General features: G+C 42.1%; 1 protein-coding gene across 3 annotated transcripts in view; it reads left to right on the top strand.

Moving 5' to 3' along the window:
* The window catches only part of ULK4 (unc-51 like kinase 4), a 1,062,038-nt gene that overhangs the window by 199,306 nt on the left and 847,024 nt on the right, over positions 1 to 15,708 (top strand). The window lies entirely within an intron of this gene.

Raw genomic sequence — 15,708 nt, 5'->3', positions numbered from 1 at the left:
GAATGTGATAGAGCGCTGCTATGTTATGTGGCAGGTAATTCATTTCACAGACCAGCTGGCACAGCGTTTCAGACAAAAATAGCAAACAACACTTAACTATTTCATTATTCTCTGCTGATGATCATATGAATGGATGTTTCAGATTAATGCAGTGGTGCGTTTGCTTAGATGCAATATTATCCATGTTCGCTTATGAAAACCATTGTTGTTTCTTAGCCATTTTCCATTGTTCACCTCTGTGTGATTCTCCTGTGAATTTTATAGGTTCTACTCTGATATATATATATTAACAATATGGCTTCTTGTCATTAGTGGATTCCATTTGTCCGGTTTTCTTAGAATACAGGATTTAAAGGCAACCTTTCAAATCGAAAATGCAGTCTAATCTGCAGGCAGCATGTTATAGAGCAGGGGCAGCTGAGTAGATAAATCATTTTCTGATAAAAGATTTAGTGTAACCTGTGTTTTAATCTGCTCTTTCTGGGATTTTCAGTCCAGAGGGTGGTCCTATCAGTGACTGACAGCAGTGTATGTATGCACACTTATCAGTGACTGACAGCTTTCTTTATATAAGGCCGCCCACTGGACATAAAATCACAGAAAGAACAGCAGTTTTAATCATTTATACTGAATCTTTTCTCTCAAAACTATGTATCAATCTACTCAGCTCCTCCTGCTCTGGATCATGATGCCTGCAGATTGGACTGCATTTTCCTGGTGACAGGTTCTCTATAGGTACTGTACCATATTTATAAGTAATGTACGCACCGCTTCCTATTCTCTTTCAACCCAGATCGATGCATACTGGCTTTCGCTCCATCCATGTGGCAAATTCCCCAGGCTATTTGTTTTTTACCTGGACACTAGCACATCTCCTTTGTCATTCCGTCTCATTTGCATGTCCACATTCTGCCACTGCAGCAAATCATTACTTTACTCATAATGCGTTCTCTGATGACCTTATATAGCCCTATTCTTGTCAAACCCAGCCAGGTCTCTTACTTGTTGCACGAGTGTTAGTTCCCAATGCATCCTGCCTTGGGTCTTAATTCCTTGTTTTACTCTTGGATACAATTTGTGGTCCTGACTCCTGTATACTCCTGAGTTTCTGACTCCCCTGTCCTGTCTTCTGCTGCGCTTCTGGTCTCATTCCTGTCTTCACTGCTGTGTCTGGCTGCCAGCTGTGATTATTTTAGGAAATAACACTAGGGGATAATGGTGAAAACCAAAGGATCCCTCAGACTCCACAGCCCTCTGTAGACTACACATAGCTCATTTTGGCCTAAGGATCTACTTTCCCATCCCAACTCCACCCATTTTGTTGAAGCTGTGACAATCTCGTGTGAAGACACCAAAAGTTGAAAAATGTAGGGTCAGCTCTGAGTTGCGCCTACATTTTTTGACTTCTCAAAGCTTTTACACCTTAATACTGACTTGAAAGCTTTGATGCATTGGACCCATTGACTTTGTAGTAAATGTTAGTGATTAATGGTATGATATTGCTAATTCTTTCCCTAGTCTTGGAGCTCATGCAGACAAGTGTATAAATCAAATGTTTGCTATCTAAGTTTTGATCAGGTAGCACAAAATCAGCACACTGACACATAATATTAAATAGGGCTGTTCATACGAACAGTTTTTCACTCGGTCTGACTGTGAAAAATAATAAATTGAAGCATGCCCTTCTTTGGTCCAATTTATAGACCAGAATAGTGCAGGGAAATGGCTGGCAGCTCTTGCACCCGTTCGAGATTCAGAAGACCATACGGAGCTGCACTTAGAGACAGTCATGTCTACGATTTGAAAAGTTGACTAGCTCTTTACACACTCATCTGCAACCAGCCTTAGGACTTGCTCCCACTTGCAATAAAATCAGACGAATGCAATCCAAGAAAAAATCGGATTACTTTCGGACCAATATTATTCAGTGATTCAGTGCTCATCTTCAATTTTTTTTTCTTTTTTTCCTTTTTGTCAACATGGATTGGGTTGTGATTCGAACTGATAAAAAATCTCAGCATGCTGCGACTGGATATGAATTTCAGATCCCAATCTCCAACTGAAGTCAATAGGTGCGTTAAAAAAATCACATGGCACTCGGACCATGCCTGTGTCAGATGATTTGAACGCAGCCATCTCCATGAAAACCTGACATTTCATCAGCCGCGTACAGTAAAATCATAGCGTGGCAAGTCAGAATAGAATAAATATATATACATAGGATAGATAGATATAAAGATGTCAGTGACTCATATAATTAGTCCAGTGCATGTGTAGCTTACTGTACATGTATTTACAGTTGTGCTGGTCAGTTGGATGTTTTGGGTTGTCATTATGAGTTAAAAAGAGAAAACACAGTAGTTTGACAATAAATGGCTTCACCCAACCACTAACCATGAGTGGAGAAATGTTTGTGTTATCTGGGACGGAGGTAATAGACATGGAGCTTCTCAGGCTATTAATATCATCTCACAGCTGTATACTTGGCCTTTACTGATTATTAAAATGGGGGACCTCTCAAAAAATGACGTAGGGTCCCCCTATAATTAATAACTAGCAAAGGCTAGGCAGACAGCTGCAGGCTGATATTAATAGCCAAGGAAGGGACCATGGATATTGGCCCCCTTCCAGACTAAAAACATCACCTCTCAGCTTCCCCAGAAAAGGTGCATCCATAAAATGCACCAATTTTGGTGCTTAGTTTCGCTCTTCCCATCAAGCCAAGGGGTTAGTAATGAAGAGGCATCTATAAGATGCCTCCATTACTAACTCTGTAGTCATATTGCAAATAAAAAAAACACTCAGTATAAAGTCCTTTATTTGACGTAGACAGACACCTTTTATTTTAATTAAAAATAAAAAAGCATATTTTTATTCACCTTGACAACTACTCCATTGAAGCCCATGTCAGCTGAAAAAAAGAATTCAAATAATAAACCAACTTATCCCTCACCTGTCCGACATGAAGTTAATCCTCCGATGCCCATGTCCCCTGTAAAAGAGTAAAAAAATAAACAACCATATTCCACACCTCTCAGACAAGAAGATAATCCATTTGCTCCCTGATGAGTCTAGCTCTACTACATCTAGATGGCTTGCAAATTAGTCAGTTTTTCTTGTATATGGAGAAATCAGCCGTGTGAATTGGCTCTTACTGACAGGCACATATTTGACAGCAGCACATTACAAGACACTCAAGAGTCTTCACAGGAAATAATAAAATCTGGTAAAAGCACAATAATACTTTCAGTGGCTGCTACATATTTATTATTGGCCAGCACAACTTTTTGGAACTTTTTAATGGTGTAGGCCAGTAATTTCTATTAGTTTTGTTTCTTGTGTTGGGAGAAACTCCAAATACTGTATGATCTGTGGTGGGCACCAACTTGATATTCTTTTTCTTTTGTAAAGCGTCATATTTGGCAACTTGAATTATGCACATTGCTTATATTAAGGAAATTAAGTTTTCATATTATCTCCGAGTAAGAACCATGTGACAAATATTAACTGGTCAGGAATTCATTTTCCCAAACTTTTCTTTAGTTAATAAGCAGCTCCTATGCTCCACTATTACTATTATACGGCCATATGAACCGAGCTGAATTCTGATTTACCCTTTCCTTTCACCATTTGACTAAAGTTTCCCATACACGGAAGATAGCTATTAGCCATATATTTATTTTATATGACCACTATTACTCACAGGTCCCCTAAACACATGAGCGCTCATTTCAACAGGAAGATAGGAAGACAAAAGGGTTGGGTATTGACATTCCAACAACCCAATCATTCGGAAGGAAATATGGAGAAATAGTTGGGAGGTTCCTGTACATGCAAGATAGTTGTCCGGTCCCGCAGAAGCTGTGACTACTTCATCTGTTGTGTATAGGAGATATAAGGATGTCTTCCTGATAAATACACTAGTTTGTGAGTTTCATCTATTGGCCATCAATTCTTCTCCTCCTCCGTCTTTTTCTCCTCCTCATTCTCCATCTTCTCCTCTTTCTCCGTCTTCTCCTCCTCCTTCTCCTTCTTCTCCTTCTCCTCCTCCTCCTTCTTCTTCTTTTCCTCCCTATTCTGATTTCTTGTTATGAGTCTAGGTATGCTACACCTACAGTTCTGTAAAATGTTTAGCTAAATGTATATTAAAATGTCCCTTGTTCTCCTCCTATTGTTATTATAGCTCTCAGCCTGGTTATTACCTTTTGTTAATGACTTATACATAAAAAAAATATGTTGCACCCAAGAGTCACCTAAAATGTTAAACCAATATCTCTCTTGATGGCAATTCATGGTTTAATTCTTGGCTTACCAGCTTCAAGTAATGACAAGCTTGTATTTCAGTATATTGACTATTTAGATCAATTTATCAGCTTTATAAGGGATAGGTTTGTCATTCAGTTCTGTTACTGTAGAATGCAGAGCTGCAGCATCTTTCTTGTACATTATACATTTCAAATATATTTTCAAACACTGGCAAAGAAAAATGAACTGAGGGAGTGATAAAATCAACCAATATTAGTTTAACTGACATAAGATGAATTGCGTAGGATAGTTGCAGTTTATTCTGTTCGCAAAGGAAACTAGGAAAAATACAAAATGTTCTATATAGAAAATATTTGAATTCAGTTTGTTCCCAGAATAAATGTAACTAAACAATATTTCTTAAAGTATAAAAAGAAAATACAAAGCATCAGCTTTCAAGCAAATGTTTGTTTTTCTCTCGTTTTAGTATTTCATTTACGGTATATGCAATCTCTTCTATTGAAAGTTTTATCTCCCAAAACTTTTTTATCCCCCCAAAAAATAAGGTACCAATTACTGTATGAGTATGTCCCCATGTTCCAAATTCACATTGCATGTGGAAAATTGGAAATCCACTGTATTTTACAATAGCAGCTTTTCCCACAAATATAGAACCCGCCACCCACGATAAATTAAAGTTATGACTTTAGGAATGTGGTGACGCAAACACGTGTCCTTTTGAGTGTGTAAAACAGATGCTACCATGAGTTATAGAGAATGGTCATCTCTAGCCTGTCAAATTATAATATGCCCCAATTAAAATTGTCGGTATGCCCAGGGCAAAAGTTTTGAGCAAATTAAAGGGGTATCTGGTCTTAAGCTAAAAGTCTGTAGTCACTGTGACTGCAGACTTGTGAATCCTCAAATCGTGCGCACTGTGTGCCATGAGGAATCTTTGGTGCCAGCCGCAAGCGATCATATGACTGCAAGCAGGGCTGTGGAGTAGGTGTCCATTTCCGTGGAGTCGATATAAAATGGACCGATTCCGACTTCTAAAATATATAATAAATTGGGTTCAGTGCAGTGCTGTATATGTTTTCATAATAATTTGGGAAACGTATAAAATGTCTTATAAATGTTTGTTTCTGTTCCTGATCTAAGGATCTTGGCTTTTAGTTTAGATGAATCTGTTCTGCACTTTATGTACGTGCTCAGTTGTGAGGCAGTGCTGTGGGGTCTGAGTCGGAAGTCAGGGAAATTGAGTCCAAGACGGAGTCGTTGGTTTGGCTTACCGACGCCTCAGCCCTGACTGCCAGTATGCGATTTATATGTCTCTGGCCACATTTTGACAAGACTGTATCTGGCTTCACTCATTACACTTGAATTGAACTAGTTCGTATACAGTCTAGTCTGCACATGACCACATGTATGCAAATAGTATACTTGTGGTTAAGCCCCCTCTTGTCCCGATGCAGACACTGGAGAATTGTAATAGTGCGATGTTAGGATTCACAAGTCTGCAGTCACCTATAGGGTCTTAGAGACTTGTATTTTTGGACCGGACAATCCCTTTAAGCAACTGTATTTGAATGTCACTTTTATTGGTTTCTTTTTTTTCCATACTTTCCATTCATTTTGGGTTTTTTTTTTTACAATTGAACTAAAATAAAATAGAAATCATTTTATATGATAACACATTTTAAAACCGGAGTTAATATTCTTTGTAGTATTAGCGTGCTCACCTTGAATAGTACACTTGGAGTGTAGCGTCAATAACGACTAGAAAATAAAGCTGAGTGTGTGACTGCCCTACCTTCCTCTTCCTGAATATCCTCCGCAGGGTCTTATAGGGTATGGCAAATTTTCTGTTGAAAAGCAGTGTGGCTAATGGTCAATGTACACCTCAAGAGATTGAATCCACGCAGGATTAGGATAAGATAACTCTTCCTTATTGTGGTGCACATTAGCCGCCTCACTTTTTCTATTCCTACCTTTAACTTTGTTTTTTACCTACGGCTAACTTCATCTATCTCACATTATCTACCAACATATACACACTGTATAACATAGCCATACAAAATTTGCTTTTTGTTACATTATAAGCTGGAATCCTCTTGTTTTTCTAATTAATTGCAACGTTGAAGTGATTTGTTTTCACCATCTCTTACTATTTTGCAATATTGAATAATGGTCGGCAAATATCACATGTTTCTTTATATTCTTTTTTGTCCTTTTATTTTTATATTTCCTGGGGGTTTTTTTCAGTTCATTTGATTAAATTTTCAACAAGCTTTGTTTTTTCCCCTAAACATATGACTATCGTTTTCTTACATTTTTCTATACTGATGGACTAATCTTTTATTGGGATATCATGAGATTTCAGCTACTACTAATTACTGTAGTTTAATTATTTTATTTTATTAAGAACTCAAGTCATTTGTTATATTAGGCTTTTATTGCAGATTTTACATTGCAGAATCAATCCCTATGTAAAAATATGGAAGATATCCAAAATACAGTATATAGGGCGTTTTGCGAAATGCAGAATCTGAAGCATGCCCTCAAATAAACATTCACACTCTATGGAAAAATGTGTGAATATCTGTGAAGGATATTTAAAGGGAACCTGTTCTGAGATTTAGCCCAATCCATCGTAAGCTTGAATCTGACACTGACTGCGTTAATTGCAGCCATGCAGGTTTTACTTTGAAACACTGTGGTGTTCAGAGAAAACACTCTGAGAAAAGCCGTTCGGGGACTATACGTCTGATGTAGTCTGAGGCAGGTCTCCGGATGCTTCTTCCAGCCTTATTCTCCTTTACTGAGTGGCCTCTGTATACACATTCAGATAGGGAGAGACCTGTCAATCAAGGGGAATGGGGTGGGGAACAGCTGCCAGAACCTGCCTTGGACTAGTCATCCAGATTCATGTTTTCTGAGCTGACTTTTTACAGTATGTTTTCTCTGAGGCGCCCATAGTTCGTGCATCATGAATCTCGTGACAGGTTCTCTTTTAACCCTTTCCTTACCGATGGCATAATAGTACGTCATCGGTAAGGATCCCCTGCTTTGGGGTGGGCTCCGGCGGTGAGCCCACCTCAAAGCTGCGACATGTCAGCTGTTATGAACAGCTGACGTGCCCGCAATAAGCGTGAGTGGAATTGCCGTCCGCCTGCACCTATTAACTGGTTAAATCCCACTGTCAAAGCTGACAGCTTTCATTTAACTAGAGCTTCCGGCCGCAGGGCCGGAAGTGAGCTCATCGCCGACCCCCGTCACGTGATCGGGGGTCGGCGACGCGTTGCCCTGACAACCAGAGGTCTCATAGAGACCTCTATGGTTGTTGCAGGCAGATCGCTTTGAGCGCCGCCCGGTGGCCGGCGCTCAAAGCACAGCAGTAAATATGCTACATATGGGCGGTCTGCTCATCGCCCATATGTAGCAGGGCCGATCGAGTTGTGCATGCTTAAAGCCTCTTATGGAGGCTATTGAAGCATGCCAAAAGTAAAAAAAAAAAAAAATGTTTAAAAAAAATACTAAAAGTTCAAATCACCCTCCTTTCGCCCCAATCAAAATAAAACAATAAAAAAAAATCACACATGCACATATTTGGTATCTCTGCGTTCAGAATCACCCGATCTATCAATATAAAAAAGCATTAACCTGATCGCTAAACGGCGTAGCAAGAAAAAAATTCAAAACGCCAGGATTGTTTTTTTGGTCGCCGCAACATTGCGTTAAAATGCAATAATTGGCGATCAAAAGAATGTATTTGCACAAAAGTGGTATCATTAAAAACGTCAGCCCGGCCTGCAAAAATTAAGCCCTCACCCAAACCCAGATCACGAAAAATGGAGACGCTACAGGTCTCAGAAAATTGCGCAATTTTAATTTTTTTTTTAGCAAACTTTGAGATTTTTTTTCACCACTTAGATAAAAGAGAACATAGACATGTTTGGTGTCTATGAACTTGAACATCTTGTTAAAGGGAATCTGTCACGCCCTGGGATGCTTTTAAACTATTACTATGGGCATACAGGTGATCGAATTGATAAAATAATCCTACCTGTATGCTTCATAGCTGCTGTCTTGTTGCTGAGAAATAGACTTTTAATCTTTCATGCTAATTAGTTCTTACAGGCTCCAGAGTATGCGGTGCCTGGAAGAAAACTCTGCCTTCGGTGTTAATTTGCGTACCACCCTCCCTCCCCTGAATCTCAGTGTCCTGTGACGTGCATTTGTGGCGTTGGAATACCGCATCTGTGCCTCATACTCGCGTGATTATGCTTACCTTTTCCGTCCTTCTATGGGCAGTGTCTTCGCCATTCTTCGCAGGCATTAGCGAGTAGCAGTAACTTGCCTGCGCAGAAAAACTGTGAAGACACTGCCCAGAGAATGGCGGAAGTGGGAAGTCTAAACGTGCGGGGTTCAGGTGAGGGATTTCTGCACCACAACTGCACGTCACATGGCACTGTGCCGTGCATGGGAGGGGGTGGTACGCAAATTAAGACTCGAGGCAGAGTTTTCTTCCAGGCTCCGGAGTGTGCTAAGTAACACACAGTAAAAGATTAACAGTCCATTTCTCAGCAACAAGTCAGCATCTATGAGCATACTGGTAGGACTGTTTTAAAAATTCTATCACCTGTATGCTTGTAATAATGGCTTAAAAGCGTCCCAGGAGGTTTTAAAGGAGGAACTAGTTATCTGCAAAAAGACTACTTATTTAGGGCAGTTCATCCTTCTTTTAGCATCACTACTATGGAGCTATTTTTTTTCTTCTACCTACCTTGTGGCGGCACTAAATGATTGGCATTGACAAAGTACATTGAGGCCTTTACCTACTTAGGAATAGAGTGGCACTATGGATCACTGCTATACTCCATTTTCTAGTGTTTTTATCCTGATAAAGTGCATCTCCACTCATTTTTTTGCAGCCTTCCATTTACTTTTCGATGATGTCGCTGTTTTCTAGTAAATTGATAATATATACTCTTATGACTACTGTTTTATTTATTACTTTTTTTCTTTTTACTTGTGCTCTAACATCAAAAGGCATAAAAACCACAAATGGAAAGTGCTCAATTTTTGTTTATTAATGTTTCTGGCTTCTTTCATTTGGTTCTTTTAATTGACAGTTTAATGTGTGAGAAACACATGGGTGTGTAAAATTATATTCTTTCTAACCCATCCATGCTTTAAATTTGTCTTCTTCCAAATGAAAATGTAATCTCCCTGATGTATTTAACTTTTCCTTTTATTGTATATGGAAATAACACATCTTACATCAAAGGCCACTTTAAAAGCATTCTATCTAATTGTCTGTAATGATAGGCCTGCATTTGATGTCTGGAAGAGCACCAGGCAGCACAATTTCACTGTATAGTTTTCTGTAATCACGAATCTTTGCTGATTGTAACTACCTCATCCCTTTTGTCTCTGATTATTTATAGGACAGAAGGCAGAGGATTTATGTTTGCAAGCAAAAGTAATTTGTAGTCTTTATGAAATATGTAATGTAGTAGCTGTATTTGTTGGGAAATATTTGGTGATGTGCACGAACCATGAAATTAAATTCATGAATAGGGTGAAATATTCTTTCCACAGCTAATAAAGACTGCTTCCTGCAAAAAAGGTATTATTTTAAATTGTCTTTACCTGCACTTTTGACATTTCAAGGCCTGTACTGTTTACTTTATTCTGATTAAATTATTCTTCATTGTCATAGGATGTAGAATTGCTCCCTGAAATATTCAGGTTGAAAAGGTTCATGTTGCTGTCCTTAAGTCACCGATTTGTTGTCTTTTTTGTTTTTTTACTCTTCATTACCTTTTTACAGTTGTGCTCAAAAGTTTACATACCCCAGCAGAATTTTTGCTTTCATGGCCTTTTTTCAGAGAATATCAATGACTACACCAAAACCTTTTTCTCCACTCATGGTTAGTGTTTGGGAAAAGCCATTTATTGTCAAACTACTGTGTTTTCTCTTTTTAAATCACAATGACAACCCAAAATATCCAAATGACCCTGCTCAAAAGTTCACATACTCCATTTCTTAATACCGTGTATTGCCCCCTCTAATATCAATGACAGCGTAAAGTCTTTTGTGGTAGTTGTGGATGAGGTTCTTTATTTTCTCAGATAGTAAAGCTGCCCACTCTTCTTGGCAAAAAGCCTCCAGTTCCTTTAAATTCCTGGGCTGTCTAGCATGAACTGCGCGCTTGAGATCTCCCCAGAGTGGCTCAATGATATTGAGGCCAGGAGACTGAGATGGCCACTCCAGAACCTTCACTTCTTTCTGCTGTAACCAATGACAGGTCGACTTGGTCTTGTGTTTTGGATCGTTGTCATGTTGGAACATCCAACTACGTTCCATGCGCAGCTTGTGCGCTGATGATTGCAAATTTGCCTCCAGTATTTGCTGCATTCATCTTTCCTTCAACTTTGACCAAGTTTCCCGTGCTTTTTTAGCTCACACATCCCCAAAACATCAGCGATCCACCTCCGTGCTTTGCAGTAGGAATTGTGTTTCTTTCATCATAGGCCTTCTTGACCTCTCTCCAAATGTAATGTTTATGGTTGTGGCCAAAAAGTTAAATTTTGGTCTCATTACTCCAAGATACTTTGTGGAATTTGCGCAGTAATGGCTTTCTTCTGGCTACTCGGCCATTCAGCCCATTTTTCTTCAAGTGCCTCCTTATTGTTCATCTTGAAATAGCCACACCGCTAGTTTTTAGAGAATCCAGTATTTTTGATGATGTCATTTGTGGCTTTTTCTTTGCATCCTGAACAATTTGGACACAATTTTTGTTGGTCTACCTGACCATTGTTTTGTTTTTACAGAGTCCCTGATTTTCCATTTGTTAATCACAGTTTGAACACTGCTGACTGGCATTATCATTTCCTTGGATATCTTTTTGTATCCCTTTCCTGTTTTATACAGTTCAACTACCTTTTCACGTAGATCCATTGACAATTTTTGTTTTCCTTATGACTCACAATCCAGAAATGTCAGTGGCTGAATGAAAGTGTGCTTTTATGCACACACTGATTACTAGCAAACAGGTCACAGATGAAGATGTTACCTTTAGTAGTCATTCAAACCCATTTGTGTCAACTTCTGTGCATGTTATCAGGCCAAAACCAACAGGGTATGTGAACTTTTCATAAAGGGTCATTTGGATGTTTTGGGTTGTCACTATGATTTAAAAAGAGAAAACACAGAAGTTTGACAATAAATGGCTTCACCCAACCACTAACCATGAGTGGAGAAAAAGTTTTGGCGTTAGCATTGATATGCTCTGAAAAAAGGCAGAGAAAGCAAAAATTCTGCCGGGGTATGTAAACTTTTGCGCACAACTGTATTTGTGTACCATATTTTTCGGATTATAAGATGTTCCGGATTATAAGACGCACCCCAAATTTTGAGGAGAAAAATAGGAAATTTTTTTTTTTTAAAAATGGTGGTGCTTCTTATAATCCATGCATTTTATTGCTTACCGGCGGTGGTGGCTGCGGTGAAGCGGGGTCCAAGGGTCATTGCTGTGCAGTATGCCACTGCGGGTGTCTGGTGCTGTGCTGCTGGGGTGCTGTGCTGCTGGGGTGCCCGGCGGTGCTGCTGGGGTGTCTGGTGCTGCAGTTCCGTGGTTTCCTGTGCGGTGGACTCCGAGAAAATGGTCGCCGGAGAGAGGCGCGTGCGTAGATGGACATCTCTGCATCAAGATCTCGAGCGAGAGATGAGATTTCACAGCTGAAATCTCATCTTCCGAGATCTTGATCCTGAAATCTTCATCTGCGCATGTGCCGCTCCCCGGCGGCCATTTTCCCGGAGTCCACGGCACAGGAAACCACGGAACTGCAGGGGCCTCTGGCCTTTCACGAAATGTCAGCAGAGCCCCCCACAAAACCGGACACTCCAGCAGCCATGCCGGTCAACCCCCTCAGCCCAGCTTGCAGCAACGGTACAGGTAAGGTATATACGCATTATAAGACGCACCCCCATTTTCCAAAAAATTTTGGAGGAAAAAAGTTTGTCTTATAATGGTATATCTTTGTTATTTGCACTGAGAATCCATCTAACTTATGCAAAAAGTGTGTCCATTCAAGCGGCATTGGCCGGCATCCCTTTTTCTAGCTATATTGAAAACAAAACATCCATTATTCTTGTAGAGGCTGTTATGATGAGTCACCGAAGGAGGAAAAAACAAAATACCAGCTAAGTCTAGAAAAACCAGAGAGGTTGGCAGCTATCGGATTGCAGACCCCTGGACCTATCCACAACAACTAGCAGTAGCCGTGCGGGGTTCCTACGGTGCCCTAGACCCCTCGATCACAGCCGGAGAACTACATAGCCTAAAGACAGAAAGGGGAAAAACTAAACTGCCCCAGAGCAGACCCCAAAGCAATAGGCAGCCCCCAACATATAATGACGGTGAAGCAAGATGAAAACACTAACACAGATAGAAAGATAGGTTGAGCAAATGATGGGGCCCAAGCTAACTACATAGGACAGGATAGGAAAGCTGCTGTCTGCCATCCGCAAAAACCCTATCAAAATGAGCCTACCGACTGATAGGAAATACAGGCCCTGAAGTCGCTAGGCTTCAAAAGACTATATCAGCACTCAGGTATATTCTGAAGACAGAGCAAAAGATCAACAGATCAGAGACAAAAATGGAATTCAGCTCACCCCCAGCCGGGGATGGCACAACTCCCAAAAAACAAGGCAAAACAAAAACAAAACTGAAGAGTACAAAGCAGAGCAGAAAAACTTAGCTTTGAGATGCAGGAATCAGACTGGTCTCCAAAAATCCAGCAGGAAAATCACCAGCCAGGAAGAAGGGCGTCGGCAGCCTTATATCCAGTCCTCAATTCCAGCCACCCAGTCATCATCTAGCTGCCCAGGTGTTTGGTAATCAGCCTCACTACCTTCCTTCACCAGAGGAGGGAGTTCATCAGACCTCAATGGTGAAGGGAAAAATGAACTCACAACAAGAGGCCTCCCATAAAATGTTACTTTTTTGTTATTTTTTTTTTAAACTTTAGTAGGATATACAGTTGAAACCAGAAGTTTACGTACAGTATATAAAGACACATATGCATGTTTTTCTCCATATTTGACATGAAATCAGAATAGACCTTTCCTGTTTTAGGTCAATTAGGATTACCATAATTTATTAATATTTAAGGCATTTTTATTGCTTACTGCAAAGTCAAAAGTTTACATGCATTTCATTAGTATTTGGTACCATTGCCCTTAAACTGAATGACTTGGGTCAAACGTTTGGATAGCTTTCCACAAGCATCTCAAACTAGTTGGTCGTAATTTGGGCCCATTCCTCCTGCTGGTGTAACTGATCCGGGTGTAACAACCCTGTTGGCATCGCTGCATGGCCTCCCATCTCCCACACACTAAGTTACTCACTGCTCCAGGCCATGCTGTGATTTCTGCCTGCTGCCAGCTCCATGCTCTGTGCCTCTTGTCTCCTATCTGCTCTGTGCATGTTTTCTAGCTTTGTGCATAGGGGGACAGTGCCAGAACTCTCTGGTTCTTATGGAGTCAGGATGCACCTGTCTAATGTGTCCCTGACCAGTTACCAAGAGCCCTCTAGTATTTAGGGCAGCTCCACCCTGTGGATTTGGCCTGTGCAATGTGTTAACTCCGTTAGTGTCTTGCTACTGAGCTGCCAGGTCTTGCTCTGTGTTCCTCCTTCTCTGGAGGCTTTACTCCTTGCTTTTCTTGGTACTTGTCTGTCTGCCCTCCAGGAGGCAGAATATCCTGGTCTCTGTGTCTTTGTTCTTGCCTTGCTTTGTACCGGTGTATACTCTGGTCCCAGTGTTCTTGGTCCTGTACCTTGTCTTGCACTGTTACCTTGTCTGTACTCTGTCCTACCTCTGTCTGTCTGTCTCCCTGTCTGGCTTCTTTCCCTGCTGTGTCTTTCCTTGTGTCCTCCCTGTCTGCTTGTGTTCTGCTCTCTTGCGACTCTGCCTGCTCTGTACTCTTTAGGCTCTGCCTGTGCTCCGTACTCTTGTGGTTATGCTTAGTTCTGCTACTGCAGAACCTCTTGCTGCTCTACTACTCTTCTCCGCAGTCTTGCGGCTCTGTTCGTGCTCCGCTCTCTTGTGACTCTGCCTGCTCCGCACTCTTCAGGCTCTGCCTGTGCTCCGTACTTTTGAGGTTCTGCTTGGTTCCGGTTCTGCTGCTACAGAACCTCTTGCTGCTCTACTATTCTCCGCTGCCTTGCGGTTCTCCTCTGTGAACAGGTCCAAACCTGTTCCGTCATACTCCACTCTTTCCTGTCGATACCCGTACCTGCTCCTCCTGTGTGAACATGTCCAAACCTGTTCCGTCATACTCCACTCTTTCCTGTCAGTACCCGTACCTGCTCCTCCTGTGTGAACAGGTCCAAACCTGTTTCGTCATACTCCACTCTTTCCTGTCTGTACCACTACTAGCACCCGCTGTGTGAACATGTCTCTGCCTGTTCCTTCATACACCACACCTGCCTGCCCCGTGCCTCAGCTATACCTGCTTGCCCTGTGTCTCAGCCGTGACTACCTGCCCCGTGTCTCAGCCATGCCTGCGTGTCCTGTGCCTCAGCTGTGCCTGCCTGCCCTGTGTCTCAGCCGTGCCTGCCTGCCCTGTCTTTCAGCCGTACCTGCCTGCCCTGTGTCTCAGCTGTACCTGCCTGCCGTGTGTCTCAGTCGTGCCTGCCTGCCGTGTGTGTCTCAGCCGTGCCTGCCTGCCCTGTGTCTCGGCCGTACCTGCCCTCTGTCTCGGCTGTGCTTGCCTGCCCTGTGTCTCGACCATGCCTGCCCTGTGTCTCGACCATGCCTGCCCTGTGTCTCGACCATGCCTGCCCTGTGTCTCGACCATGCCTGCCCTGTGTCTCGACCATGCCTGCCCTGTGTCTCGACCATGCCTGCCCTGTGTCTCGACCATGCCTGCCCTGTGTCTCGACCATGCCTGCCCTGTGTCTCGACCATGCCTGCCCTGTGTCTCGACCATGCCTGCCCTGTGTCTCCACCATGCCTGCCCTGTGTCTCCACCATGCCTGCCCTGTGTCTCGGCCATGCCTGCCTGCCCTGTGTCTCGGCCGTACCTGCCTGCTCGTGTCTGCCATGCCTGCCTGCTCGTGTCTGCCATGCCTGCCTGCCAGTGTCTCAGCCGCGCCGCCATCTCCCCAAGTGGGATCAGAAGCCACAACAAGACACCACCCTGGAGTAGCAGCTGCCTGCCGCACATGCCTGACCTCACTGCTATGATTGGGTCACCGTGGAGGAAAGCAAGACCAAGCTAAGCCACAGAAAACCAGAGAGGTTGGTAACTAAGCGGATTGCAGACCCCTGGTCCTATCCACACAACTAGCAGTAGCCATGGAGCGTACCTACGATGATCCTAGAAGCCTTCTACACAGCCGGAGAACTAAATAAGCCTAAAGCAAGAAAGGGGAAATCTAAACTGCC

This window comes from Dendrobates tinctorius, unplaced genomic scaffold (genome assembly GCF_039654945.1).
Source record: "Dendrobates tinctorius isolate UK_male_01 unplaced genomic scaffold, ASM3965494v1 ptg000162l, whole genome shotgun sequence".
Lineage (NCBI taxonomy): Eukaryota > Metazoa > Chordata > Amphibia > Anura > Dendrobatidae > Dendrobates > Dendrobates tinctorius.
The sequence above is the reverse complement of the archived record's forward strand: the minus strand, read 5'-3'. Positions and strand labels throughout refer to the sequence as shown.